The 14,435-nt window shown below is 44.4% G+C and overlaps 1 protein-coding gene across 12 annotated transcripts in view; it reads right to left on the reverse strand.

The window, feature by feature from the left end:
- MAPK10 (mitogen-activated protein kinase 10) overlaps nucleotides 1-14,435 on the reverse strand; it is a 241,583-nt gene that overhangs the window by 85,716 nt on the left and 141,432 nt on the right. The window lies entirely within an intron of this gene.

The raw sequence follows: 14,435 nt of genomic DNA on the forward strand, positions 1-14,435 counted from the left end.
AGGTCTTCTTTTAAAATCCACTTCCTTCAGTGAGTTTTCCCACTGAGGAATTCTAATCCAGTTCTCAATATTTCTTCTCTTTCACCTTACTCTGTTCTGAAATGTCATCTGATCTTTCAAACTTCACTCCCAACTACTTGTTTCACATTTTTTTAAATTTGTTTTAACCTTCATCCCTTCTCTCCCTTCCTTTTTTGCCATCATATTGTGATGCTGCATCCCATATTCTTCATAAAAATATAGTTGTAATATGAATATAGCATAACTGAGATATGTTTTATGCAAGATGGGTCATGTGAGGTATCATTGGAAAGGTTATGATTTACTGAATATGATTATCCAATTTGTATGCATGTATCATTTCTGTATCCAAAGTTAGGAATATTGACTATGTAACAATTACAACTGTGTGTGTACTTGGGAAATGCCCACAAGACAGTAGGCAATCAGCCTAAACGGGCCATTAGGAAAGAGAATGGGTCTTTGAAGGTAATGATCTCTCATCTTCCTGGAGTTCCTTCCTGGGGACATTACAAATAAATCTTGTCTCATGGTTGCATTAACACTGCAAGGTCATGTGATGATGTCACCTGGTACGGTGTACAACCTTGGACACTGCTGATATTTCTCCATTGGAAACAAAGGATTCTCACTTTATGTAAATCCTATTTAAGGCTGGGAAGTGAGTTAATCAGGGCTATTCTCCACTGCCGCCCTGCCCAAGGAGGAATACTGCTGAAAACTCCTGAAGAAACAAAGGAACTAAGCTGGGGAAAGGCAAGAGTTGAGTCCAGGCTGAAACAAGCGTCTAGGTTGTGAAGAGAAATAACTGGAAATCTGAGCGGCAGAAACTCTGCAGCCTGCCTAAAACAACATTTAGAGTGAGAAATTACTATTTGTAACCTGTTTCTTTTGTGTATTAAGTGTAGTTTGTGTGTTTTGTTTTATTTGCTCTCTAATCTGCTTTGTTCTGTTTACTATCCCTTATAATCACTTAAAATTTATCTTTTGTAGGTAATAAACTTATTTTTTTTGTTTATTCCAAAACTGAGTTTGTGCAATTCATAACTGGGGAGGGGGGGGGGGGGAAGAGCTGTGCATAGCTTTCTCCACATTGAGGGAGGGGAACATTTTTATCAGCTTATGCTATATAGATCTCTATACAGTGTGCACAGGAGCACTGGGCGTTCCCCTAGCTGAGACCTCTCACAGAGAGCTGATCGCAGACTCTGTGATTCTACAGCTGAGTGTGTCCCTACCTGTGTGTGTGTGCATGCTGGAAGGGGACTTGAGAGCCTGACAGGGCAATACAGAGTTGGGGGGAACCAGGCTGGTAGCATCCCAGGAAGGGGGGTCTAACCCACCACGCATATTTCCTCTGTTTGTTTAATTTAGGATGTAAGGTCTCTGGGAGAAGGACGACTTCCTTTCGTTTTCTATAAAGCACTGTGCAAACTTAGATATAACCTAATATATAAATATTAGAAAATAAATAAGCAATACAGTCTGATAATGAAAGCCACATTTCTTTTATGATTTACTAGCATTTATTTTTCCATTTCTGATTCAATTGCTTCTTTGTTTTGCTGTTTGTCTATTTCTCTGCTTCCCATCCCCTGTCTCTTCCATATGATAACAGTCATTATTTTACTGCAGGAGAGACCCTGTTGTGCTCAGCAAGAGCTGGCACTGGAATTCGAACAAGAGGAAACAGAAGTTTGTGGACTGGTTAATCTAATGGCAAACAAACAACAATCAAGAGAACAGCTATAACATTACCACTGACTCAGGAATATTCCCTTCATTGAGCTACAAAAGTAAAGAATATCAGATACCCCCAAAGCTGTGAATTCCCGCTCAGTTCCAAAAACAAAAAATAAAAAAAAATCTACATTTACTGTTTATATATCAGACAATTCACATGACTTATTTCAGGAAGGGTATTTGAATGTTATTTTGACAGAAGACCATGTTCATATCTTCTATCTTTTAGGGCAGGAAATTAGAGAAAAAGAGAGGGGGAGGGGGTGGAATGGTGTGGTGGGGGGGGGGGGAGAGGGACAGCGAGAGAGAGAAATTCCTAGCTAGTAATATACAGAATAATAGTAGCGATTTATGTGGAAACCGTAAATTCCCATGCCAACAGTATTTGGATCTGTCAGACAGAACCTGACCATTGTAAATATGAGTGGGCAGACAGACTGTGATGCAAAAGCAAGGGTAGGTAATGATCAGAAGAAACTTGTGTGATGTGAGGTCATCACAGAGAGAGTTGAAAAGGAGAGCACTGGCCCCTTTCCACAGGGCCTGCCCTGAAGAGCTTTTAGCTTTAGCTTAGGGTAAAATCCAGAATCCATAAAAAACAATAGCAAAACTCTTGTTGATTTCAGTGAGGCCAGGATTTCATCCCTGGAATGCAGGGGCAAGTTTGAATTCAATCAGGAAATCACTGAGATTTGTGGACAATAGTCAGACTTGAACCAAGCCTTTTCTCAAACCCAAACTTGCCTGCTACTCAACTATAATAGAAAACAATGGCAACTTCAGAAAGGAGGAGAATCAAAGGATCATTTAAAAGAGAAGGGAGCTGTGGAGATCAATGCCAGTTAGGTAGGCCTTGTGTATACATAGAGGTTGAACTGATTGAACTAAATCAGTTTGGAAACTGACTTAATTAAATCTGGCTTAGCCCTGGTCTACACTAGGACTTTAGGTCGAATTTAGCAGCATTAAATCGATGTAAACCTGTCCACACGATGAAGCCCTTTATTTCGACTTAAAGGGCTCTTAAAATCGATTTCCTTACTCCACCCCTGACAAGTGGATTAGCGCTTAAATCGGCCTTGCCGGGTCGAATTTGGGGTACTGTGGACACAATTCGACGGTATTGGCCTCCTGGAGCTATCCCAGAGTGCTCCATTTTGACCGCTCTGGACAGCACTCTCAACTCAGATGCACTGGCCAGGTAGACAGGAAAAGAACCGCGAACTTTTGAATCTCATTTCCTGTTTGGCCAGCGTGGCAAGCTGCAGGTGACCATGCAGAGCTCATCAGCAGAGGTGACCATGATGGAGTCTCAGAATCGCAAAAGAGCTCCAGCATGGACCGAACGGGAGGTACGGGATCTGATCGCTGTATGGGGAGAGGAATCCGTGCTATCAGAACTCCGTTCCAGTTTTCGAAATGCCAAAACCTTTGTCAAAATCTCCCAGGGCATGAAGGACAGAGGCCATAACAGGGACCCGAAGCAGTGCCGCGTGAAACTGAAGGAGCTGAGGCAAGCCTACCAGAAAACCAGAGAGGCGAACGGCCGCTCCGGGTCAGAGCCCCAAACATGCCGCTTCTATGATGAGCTGCATGCAATTTTAGGGGGTTCAGCCACCACTACCCCAGCCGTGTTGTTTGACTCCTTCAATGGAGATGGAGGCAATACGGAAGCAGGTTTTGGGGACGAAGAAGAAGAAGATGATGACGAGGTTGTAGATAGCTCACAGCAAGCAAGCGGAGAAACCGGTTTTCCCGACAGCCAGGAACTGTTTCTCACCCTGGACCTGGAGCCAGTACCCCCTGAACCCACCCAAGGCTGCCTCCTGGACCCAGCAGGCGGAGAAGGGACCTCCGGTGAGTGTACCTTTTAAAATACTATACATGGTTTAAAAGCAAGCATGTGAAAGGATTACTTTGCCCTGGCATTCGCGGCTCTCCTGGATATACTCCCAAAGCCTTTGCAAAAGGTTTCTGGGGAGGGCAGACTTATTGCGTCCTTCATGGTAGGACACTTTACCACTCCAGGCCAGTAACACGTACTCGGGAATCATTGTACAACAAAGCATTGCAGTGTATGTTTGCTGGCGTTCAAACAACATCCGTTCTTTATCTCTCTGTGTTATCCTCAGGAGAGTGAGATATAATCCATGGTCACCTGGTTGAAATAGGGTGCTTTTCTTCAGGGGACACTCAGAGGAGCCCATTCCTGCTGGGCTGTTTGCCTGCGGCTGAACAGAAATGTTCCCCGCTGTTAGCCACAGGGAGGGGGGAGGGGGTAGCCACGCGGTGGGGGGAGGCAAAATGCGACCTTGTAATGAAAGCACATGTGCTATGTATGTAATGTTAACAGCAAGGTTTACCCTGAAAGAGTGTAGCCAGTGTTTTATAAAATGTGTCTTTTTAAATACCGCTGTCCCTTTTCTTTTCTCCACCAGCTGCATGTGTTTCAATGATCACAGGATCTTCTCCTTCCCAGAGGCTAGTGAAGATTAGAAAGAAAAAAAAACGCACTCGAGATGAAATGTTCTCCGAGCTCATGCTGTCCTCCCACACTGACAGAGCACAGACGAATGCGTGGAGGCAAATAATGTCAGACTGCAGGAAAGCACAAAATGACCAGGAGGAGAGGTGGCAGGCTGAAGAGAGTAAGTGGCGGGCTGAAGAGAGGGCTGAAGCTCGAATGTGGCGGCAGCGTGATGAGAGGAGGCAGGATTCAATGCTGAGGCTGCTGGAGGACCAAACCAGTATGCTCCAGTGTATGGTTGAGCTGCAGCAAAGGCAGCTGGAGCACAGACTGCCACTACAGCCCCTGTGTAACCAACCGCCCTCCTCCCCAAGTTCCATAGCCTCCACACCCAGACGCCCAAGAACGCGGTGGGGGGGCCACCGGCCTACCAGCCACTCCGCCACAGAGGATTGCCCAAAAAAAAGAAGGCTGTCATTCAATAAATTTTAAAGTTGTAAACTTTTAAAGTGCTGTGTGGCATTTTCCTTCCCTCCTCCACCACCCCTCTTGGGCTACCTTGGTAGTCATCCCCCTATTTGTGTGATGAATGAATAAAGAATGCATGAATGTGAAGCAACAATGACTTTATTGCCTCTGCAAGCGGTGATCAAAGGGAGAGGGGAGGGTGGTTAGCTTACAGGGAAGTAGAGTGAACCAAGGGGCGGGGGGTTTCATCAAGGAGAAACAAACAGAACTTTCACACCGTAGCCTGGCCAGTCATGAAACTGGTTTTCAAAGCCTCCTGTGCTCTTCTAACCGCCCTGGTGTCTGGCTGCGCGTAACCAGCAGCCAGGCGATTTGCCTCAACCTCCCACCCCGCCATAAACGTCTCCCCCTTACTCTCACAGATATTGTGGAGCACACAGCAAGCAGTAATAACAGTGGGAATATTGGTTTCGCTGAGGTCTAAGCGAGTCAGTAAACTGCGCCAGCGCGCCTTTAAACGTCCAAATGCACATTCTACCACCATTCTGCACTTGCTCAGCCTGTAGTTGAACAGCTCCTGACTGCTGTCCAGGCTGCCTGTGTACGGCTTCATGAGCCATGGCATTAAGGGGTAGGCTGGGTCCCCAAGGATACATATAGGCATTTCAACATCACCAACAGTTATTTTCTGGTCTGGGAATAAAGTCCCTTCTTGAAGCTTTTGAAACAGACCAGAGTTCCTGAAGATGCGAGCGTCATGTACCTTTCCCGGCCATCCCACGTTGATGTTGGTGAAACGTCCCTTGTGATCCACCAGAGCTTGCAGCACTATTGAAAAGTACCCCTTGTGGTTTATGTACTCGCCGGCTTGGTGCTCCGGTGCCAAGATAGGGATATGGGTTCCGTCTATGGCCCCACCACAGTTAGGGAATCCCATTGCAGCAAAGCCATCCACTATGACCTGCACATTTCCCAGGGTCACTACCCTTGATATCAGCAGATCTTTGATTGCGTGGGCTACTTGCATCACAGCAGCCCCCACAGTAGATTTGCCCACTCCAAATTGATTCCCAACTGACCGGTAGCTGTCTGGCGTTGCAAGCTTCCACAGGGCTATCGCCACTCGCTTCTCAACTGTGAGGGCTGCTCTCATCTTGGTATTCATGCGCTTCAGGGCAGGGGAAAGCAAGTCACAAAGTTCCATGAAAGTGCCCTTACGCATGCGAAAGTTTCGCAGCCACTGGGAATCGTCCCAGACCTGCAACACTATGCGGTCCCACCAGTCTGTGCTTGTTTCCCGAGCCCAGAATCGGCGTTCCACAGCATGAGCCTGCCCCATTAGCACCATGATGCATGCATTGGCAGGGCCCATGCTTTCAGAGAAATCTGTGTCCATGTCCTGATCACTCACGTGACCGCGCTGACGTCGCCTCCTCGCCCGGTAGCGCTTTGCCAGGTTCTGGTGCTGCATATACTGCTGGATAATGCGTGTGGTGTTTAATGTGCTCCTAATTGCCAAAGTGAGCTGAGCGGACTCCATGCTTGCCTTGGTATGGCGTCCACACAGAAAAAAGGCGCGGAATGATTGTCTGCCGTTGCTCTGACGGAGGGAGGGGCGACTGACGACACGGCTTACAGGGTTGGCTTCAGGGGGCTAAAATCCACAAAGGGGGTGGCTTTACATCAAGGAGTAGTTCAGGCAGGACTTCACGGAGGGTTCCAATAAGAAATGGTGCACCTAAGTTATTGTTCTTATTGGAACAAGGAGGTTAGCCTGGCCTCTGATTGATACATGGCTAGATTTACCTCGCTGCACCTTCTCTGTGAGTGACTGCAGTGTGACCTAGAGGAATGAGTCCCCTAGACAGGGGAGAAGGCAAATGAGTACAAAACAAATCTGGTCTATTTCTTGTTTTGATCCACTCCATCTATCTTTTACATCTTTGGCTGGCAGCAGACGGTGCAGAAGGACTGCAAGCCATCCACATCTCATGGCTGCTCGGCAGAAGATGGTACAGTACGACTGCTAGCCATCCTCATCTCTTGCCTGCCTGGCAGAAGATGGCACAGTACGATTGCTAGCCATCGTCATCTCTTGCCTGCCCGGCAGAAGATGGTACAATACGACTGCTAGCAATCCGTATTGCCTGCCTGCTCACCATTAGACGGTTCAATACGACTGACTGCAGGACTGAAGAGAATGACCTGGTCAAGTCACCAAAAATTTAGTCCCTGCACCCATGTCTGCCCAGGCGCTCCCAGCCGACGTGGCCAGGAGCACCTCGGACATGACAAGGACGGCTATCAGTCATACTGCACCGTCTGCTGCCAGAAGGCAATGGGTTGCTGCTACTGTGTAGCAATGCTGTACCGCATCTGCCAGCACCCAGGAGACATACGGTGACGGTTACCTGAGCGGGCTCCATGCTTGCGGTGGTATGGCATCCGCACAGGTAACTCAGGAAAAAAGGTGCGAAACGATTGTCTGCCCTTGCCTTCACGGAGGGAGGGAGGGAACGGGGGCCGGACAATATGTACCCAGAACCACCCACGACAATGTTTTAGCCCAATCAGAGTGCTCCATTGGGCTGCTCTGGACAGCACTCTCAACTCAGATGCACGATTGTTTGCCGTTGCTCTGACGCAGGGAGGGGCGACTGAGGACACGGCTTACAGGGTTGACTTCACGGAGGGTTCCAATAAGAAATGGTGCACCTAAGTTATTGTTCTTATTGGAACAAGGAGGTTAGCCTGGCCTCTGATTGATACATGGCTAGATCTACCTCGCTGCACCTTCTCTGTGAGTGACTGCAGTGTGACCTAGAGGAATGAGTCCCCTAGACAGGGGAGGAGGCAAATGAGTACAAAACAAATCTGGTCTATTTCTTGTTTTGATCCACTCCATCTATCTTTTACATCTTTGGCTGGCAGCAGACGGTGCAATAGGACTGCTAGCAATCCATATTGCCTGCCTGCTCACCATAAGACGGTTCAATAGGACTGACTGCCGGACTAAAGAGAATGACCTGGTCAAGTCACTAAAAATTTAGTCCCTGCACCCATGTTTGCCCAGGTGCTCCTGATCGACCTCACACAGGCGACCAGGAACACCTCGGACATGACGAGGACGGCTACCAGTCGTACTGTACCGTCTGCTGCCAGAAGGCAATGGGTTGCTGCTACTGTGTAGCAATGCCGTACCGCGTCTGCCAGCACCCAGGAGACATACGGTGACGGTTACCTGAGCGGGCTCCATGCTTGCGGTGGTAATGGCGTCCGCACAGGTAACTCAGGAAAAAAGGCGCGAAACGATTGTCTGCCCTTGCTTTCACGGAGGGAGGGAGGGAGGGAAGGGGGGACTGACGATATGTACCCAGAACCACCCGTGACAATGTTTCAGCCCCATCAGGCATTGGGATCTCAACCCAGAATTCCAATGGGCAGCGGAGACTGCGGGAACTGTGGGATAGCTACCCACAGTGCAACGCTCTGGAAGTCGACTCTAGCCTCGGTACTGTGGAAGCACTCCGCCGAGTTAATGCACTTAATGCACTTCTGTGGGGACACACACACTCGAATATATAAAACCGATTTCTAAAAAACCGACTTCTATAAATTCGACCTTATTCCGTAGTGTAGACATACCCTTAATTAAATTAAAACTCTATAGTGTGGACACTCAAAGCAGCATGAGAATGCCTTACACTGATATAGCTTATATCAGTAAGGAATCTGTTTAAGCTAAATCAATACAGGACACCCTTAAACCAATGTAAATGTCCACACAAGGGGGTTGTACCAATTTAATTAGTTTCTAAACCAATGTAGTTAAATTGTATGTTTAGACAAGGCCTCAGAGAGGAAATGGGAGCACACTGGTACCTACAATAGCTACTACAATGGAGGGAGCCTTATCAGATCCTCATAAAGAGACAAGCAGAATGTGAAAACACCAGAGATCCAACACCCAGAGAGGGCATGTTACACTGTAGCAGGCTTTATTACATCTTGTCATGGTTACAGAATCCAAATTCTCTCTCTTTCAGATTTCTGCGTACTAACAAAGGAATATGAAATATGAGAAGATAAACATGAAATATGTAGCAACTTCCTTCATACCAGAAGCCTCTCAGGTTACAAGGGGGCATTATAAAAATGTGAGGAATCATTTTTGTCACATAATTACATGTCAGTCCGTCTTTTTTTATTGCTTTAAGCTTTAAAGGGAAAAAAAAGGAAGATACTGACAATAACTCTTGCTCAAACTTCACATCTTTCAAGTCCCCATTTAATTTAGAAATGCATCTTCATCCTGTCTCAGGTGTCTCCAGGCACTACAGGTGGATACATGTTAACGTTTTCAGCCTTTTTCTCCCCACTGTTTCAAGATATTAATAAAGGGAAGAAGTTACAAGAAGCAAAGCAGAGGTGAAATATAAGTCCTTTACTCTTATGCAGACCTCCAAGCCCATTCTGGAGCTTCCTTTCCTCTCCGCTTTGCACAAGAGCTTAACATTGTGGCAACACACCCTCTAAGTAAACAGGGCTGAAGGTAGCTCCCTCTGGAATCCAGCCAAGCTGTTGGAGGGAGAAGAATCCCAGGGCATTCTTTCCTCTCCTCCCACCCAAGTGGCTGAGCAAATTGCCTCTGCAGTCCTACCAGGAGAAAGGCTGCAATGATCACATCTTAAGAAAGATCTTCTGCCCCTGTCTGGTGAAACACAGTTACATAAACATTCCTTAAAGACCCAGGGCCAAATCCTGAGTATTTGTGACCCCTAATGAAGTTAGTGGCAGTAGCGGGTGCTTAGCACCTCAGGATGCAGCAGTCAGCAATACAGATTCCAAATGTGTTTATGAAATTTGATATTGTTTCCTTGGGAAACCAATCACAGACATAACAACGGAAAGTCAGAGTTACTGTTCCAGATGTAAATCAGAGGGTAATCATTTCATCTGGTCAAGAGCTAAATGAAAACGTGCAATTAAATATGGAAGAGATTGTTTAGCGTAAGTAGTTAGCACATATTGTAAGGGACCATTCAAAGTAAAGTGGCCTGTTAAACCAAGTCAAAGCATGGAAACAGCAATGGGTACTCAGTCGGCTCCCCAATATACCAACCTCTTCATGGGCTACCTTGGAGAAAAATTTCTGGACAAATGACCATGATATATTGGAGATAAATCCATGATATTTTCATCCTCTGCACAGATAGTTTGAATTCCTTCATAGATTTCCACCACTACTTCAACAACCACCACCCATCCATTAAACTCTCACCGGAATACTCCCACACTAGCATCAACTCCTTGGACACCATGATCAGCTTCATCAATGGAACTCTACAGACAACCATATACAAGAAACCCATGGATCACCACACCTTCTTTCATAGATCCAGAAACCACTCAAAACACACCAAGATATCTGTTATCTACAGCCCCGCACTCAGGTACCACAAAATATTCTTCGAGGAGAAAGTCCGGAATATACACCTTAACACACTCAAAACTACCTTCAAACAAGGACTCTCTACCAAAAAAGTAGATTGCATCATGGAACAGGCCTCCCGAATACCTTGAAAAAACCTTCTTCAATACAGAAATAAAACCCCTCTGACCACACACCCCAGTTGTCACCTACCGCCTCACACTGGAACCCATATGGTATCAACAAACAAATACAACCCATATTTGATGAGGACCCCATCCTGAAATAAGTCTTCCCTGAACCCCCACTTATGGCCTTCAAACAATCCCCCAAACCTCCCCAACCTCTCCAGGCTCATGATCAGAAGCTAGCTCCCCAGAGACCAGGATACAGTAACTCAAAGCTACACCAGACCCTGCCAGAACAACAGATGCAAAACCTGCAGACATATCTCCACTGCTACAGTGAGCAACACCCCCCACAACACACCTTTCAAGATCCAGAGTCCTACATATGCCTATCACAACATGTGGTGTACTTCATCCAGTTCACCAAATGCCCCAACAACAATTATGTGGGTGAAACCAGGCAATCACTACGCTCTCAAATGAACTCACACAGGAAAATGATAAATGTGATGATGGGAGTTCCTTTCCCAGGCCTGAAGAAGAACTCTGTGTGGCTCTAAAAGCTTCTCTCTCTTACCAACAAAAGTTAATCCAATAAAAGGTATTACCTCACCCACCTTTTCTCCATAATAAAAACTGGCATTTACTGTATATATCGTGCCCTTCTTCCAAAGCACCTTACAGATTGATTTCTCTAAAGGGAACACTTCAACCACTACTGAAATGCAGCTATTTCTGGGGTAGATGGTGTAGGCACATAGCAACATAAGTAATAGCTTAGGATAGAAAATGAAGACTAGAAGCCATTTGAAAGGATACAAACTAGAGAGAAAATTTTTAGGTAGACAGAATGATTGCCCAGTGGAATTTTGCCCATAAAAATATTGCAAGATTTGGTTCTACAGGATTACTTAACTGGAATGGAATTGCCATCACATAGGTGCATTTGCTCAGTTCTGAGTCACATGAAAGAATGTCACTGAATAAATTATCAATACGCTTTCTGGAAAAATTCCATTTCAAATTCTAAGTAGGCCTGAGATACTTGATCATCTGAGACTTGCGATTGCAGCACATCATGGTGTACGTTTTTAAAATTCCTCTGAGTAGGTTGCGTCACTCTGTACTTTTCTTTTCTTAGGCTGTTATTCTGCAGCTATCATTTCCAAATCTGAAATAACTGATTATACATGGTGTAAAATTACAGTTTAGTCTTTTTGTTCAGAAAGAAATGTTTTCTCTCTTCCCCATCCCAGGAAAGTTAGTGTTACATCCTTGGGACCAGATATTCAGGTTAATTTCTATGGAGGTATGCCAAATGACACCAGTTGGGGACCTCGTCCTCTATGTACAATTATTGAAACAGAGGACGACAACTTTTCCTCAGGCTGCTGCATAAGTCAACTAAAACAATGTTACCTGTAATGGGAAGCCACACTGAGGGACTAGAAATCAGCTTCTAACAGCTCCTACACACCAGTTCTCAGTTAGATGAGTGAGTGAAACATGGGTAGGTAAGCCAATGATATTCTTTTGTATATTAGCTACAAGCCACAGAGGATCTACTTTTCTCTGTCTGACCTCTGCTACTCCACACCCTTGATATGCCCTATTCTTCCCCATATACCAGTGGTGGGCTGTGGCTGGTACAGGCGATGGATACACTGACGGAGGGGAAATTGTCTGCTGGCCATCTGCAGACACTCAGGCCATCTGACATAAATTATTATTTATGATTTATAGTGCAGCTGAGTCTAGAAGTCTCAGTCATAGACCAGGAACCATTGCCCTAGGTGCTGTAAAAATAGAACAAAGGAACAGTCCCTCCCTGTAAGAGCTTAAGTGTCCTGTGTAGACTGAAGAATCTAGCCGATATACTCTCCAGCAATGCCAAAGCTTATGAGCTCAATATGATGGTTGAGATAACACAACAAAATGTTTCAGCGTTGCCAGTGGTATTATTTATGTACACATGCACCACTAGAGGATGCTACAGACCCCCCTAAACAAACATACCATTCATACAAACATACACTGCCATTTAATCAGCTAATCTTTTTCACAGACACATCGGTGGCAGGGACAAGGAGCAAAACCCTGCTCATAAACAAGTGTTCTGCCTCTGCACTTACAAAAACCTCCACATGAACTCAGACTAGCAGAAACCCTTATGGTATGAAAAAAAGAAGGAATTAACTTCAGGGTAACCAGATAATATTGAACTGAACATGTTCACATCAACACATCTGAATAGGGCATTTGTCTTGAAACATTTATAATTGTTCCACATGGGTGCAATGGGGGTTGAAAACACTTCATATGGTAGGGTGTCTCTCTCTCTCTCTCTTTTTTTTTTAAACAAAAAAACCTTGGGCAACCTTTATCCTCCCAGGAGCCAACCAGAATTGTGACCAAACCTTCCATTGAGTGCTAGGTGTGGGGCCTGGCTGATTTACCAGGCAGCGCTCTTAAGACCCAATAGGGCATGAATTTGCTCCAGCACAATTTCTTTGGGGGATGCAGGGGTGAGAAAGAACAGCTAAATACAGTACATCTTCTAGAATCAGAGCATTTAGAGATTAAAAAGATCACTCAGTCCATCTCTTTGTCAACGTAAGGAAAAACCCTTCAAGTCCATGTTCTTATGTTTTGGCCAATCGAGGCTTAAAAGTTCCAAGTAACGAGGCTTCCACCACTTCTTTTGGGAGATTATTCCACAATCTAATACATCTCACTGACAGGAAAGTTGTCAGCCTACATTTTCCTTTTCTTAATATCATTCAGTTGCTTTTAGATATATCCACATGCATCACACAAAATACTGTATTTCTGCCTTTGGTGTTTACAACCTTCAAATATCTGTAGGCTTTTAACATATCTCCCCATTTGTTTTCTCATAGCCAAGTTACAGATACCTTTTAGAATGTGTCTTTGTAAATAAATCACTTCATCCTACCCTACCAATGATTCATCTTCCTTTGCACCTAACAGTTTGTCAATATCCTTTTGGTAAACTAGAGCCTAAAACTCAACACAATATTTCAGGTTCTGTATAGAAATGAATCTTATCTTCCTAATCCATGATGTGCTATCTTTACATCTGCAGCCCAAAACTGCACTGGTCTTTTTGCAGTCTTATCCTATTATTCATTTATTCCAGGGGATTTGTATTAGCTTACACTTTGTTTGTTGGGTGGTATTTGGTTTTTGTTTGTTTGTTTGGGTTGGTTTCTTTTTGCTTAAGGCATTCAGATTTTTGGCCTGTCAAATCTCAGCATGAAATATAAATATCACAGGATGTTATTGATTCTATTTAGATGCTTTTAGCTTTATCTGTTCTTTGTTGCTCATAATTGAACTTTACAGCAAATCAGTTATGCATAGGCATAGGAAAATTTGATTTGAGGGGAGGAAGGAGTTTCACAGCAATACAGGGTGCGAAGTAGGAAGAGAAGACAAGAGCTTAATGCTAGGTAGTGAAGGAAAAACATCCTGGGAAAATAAACAAAAGCATTTAATACATATATTCTATTTCTTTCTAAAATCTGACTGTAAACAAAATTGGAAAAAATGTATGATAAAAACAATAAATAAATTCTCAATTTGATGCCATGAAGCAGATTTGAAAATTACACAGTTTGATCGGTGAAAGTGGCATAGGTTCTGTAAGTGATGCAGACTTGGAAGGGGTTGAAGGTACAGATGCCATTCTTCACTGCTAATTTTTAGTGTCCATGCTGAGCAATCTATAGAATTGCACTTGCCTTTGTGATAGAGAAAGTTAGTGTTTCTGCCATTCCGTCTCATGATAAGGTAGCATTACATTAAATTCACAATACTGCAGTGTTAGAGAAGACAGACAGAAAAGGACATCTATGATAAAGTACTTGGGGGGAAAAGAACTATTTGCTGTCTAAAACAAATATGCTGAGTACCACTGGACAGGGGTTCACACTATAAACCATTGGTAGGCAAAAGGAAAGGACCATCTCTAAAACTGCAGAAACAAATGTAAAAGAAAATGTCACATAAGCTTTAAATGGGATTATTTAAATGATTATTTACTCTGTGAATTCTATTAACTGTATATATTATATAATATCAGCTATTACATTTCTGTCATTCATTTGGATTATGTATACATTGCATTGAAATGTCACTTAAAATAAAGGAAAAC

Source organism: Natator depressus, chromosome 4 (genome assembly GCF_965152275.1).
Source record: "Natator depressus isolate rNatDep1 chromosome 4, rNatDep2.hap1, whole genome shotgun sequence".
In the NCBI taxonomy this organism is placed as follows: Eukaryota; Metazoa; Chordata; order Testudines; family Cheloniidae; genus Natator; species Natator depressus.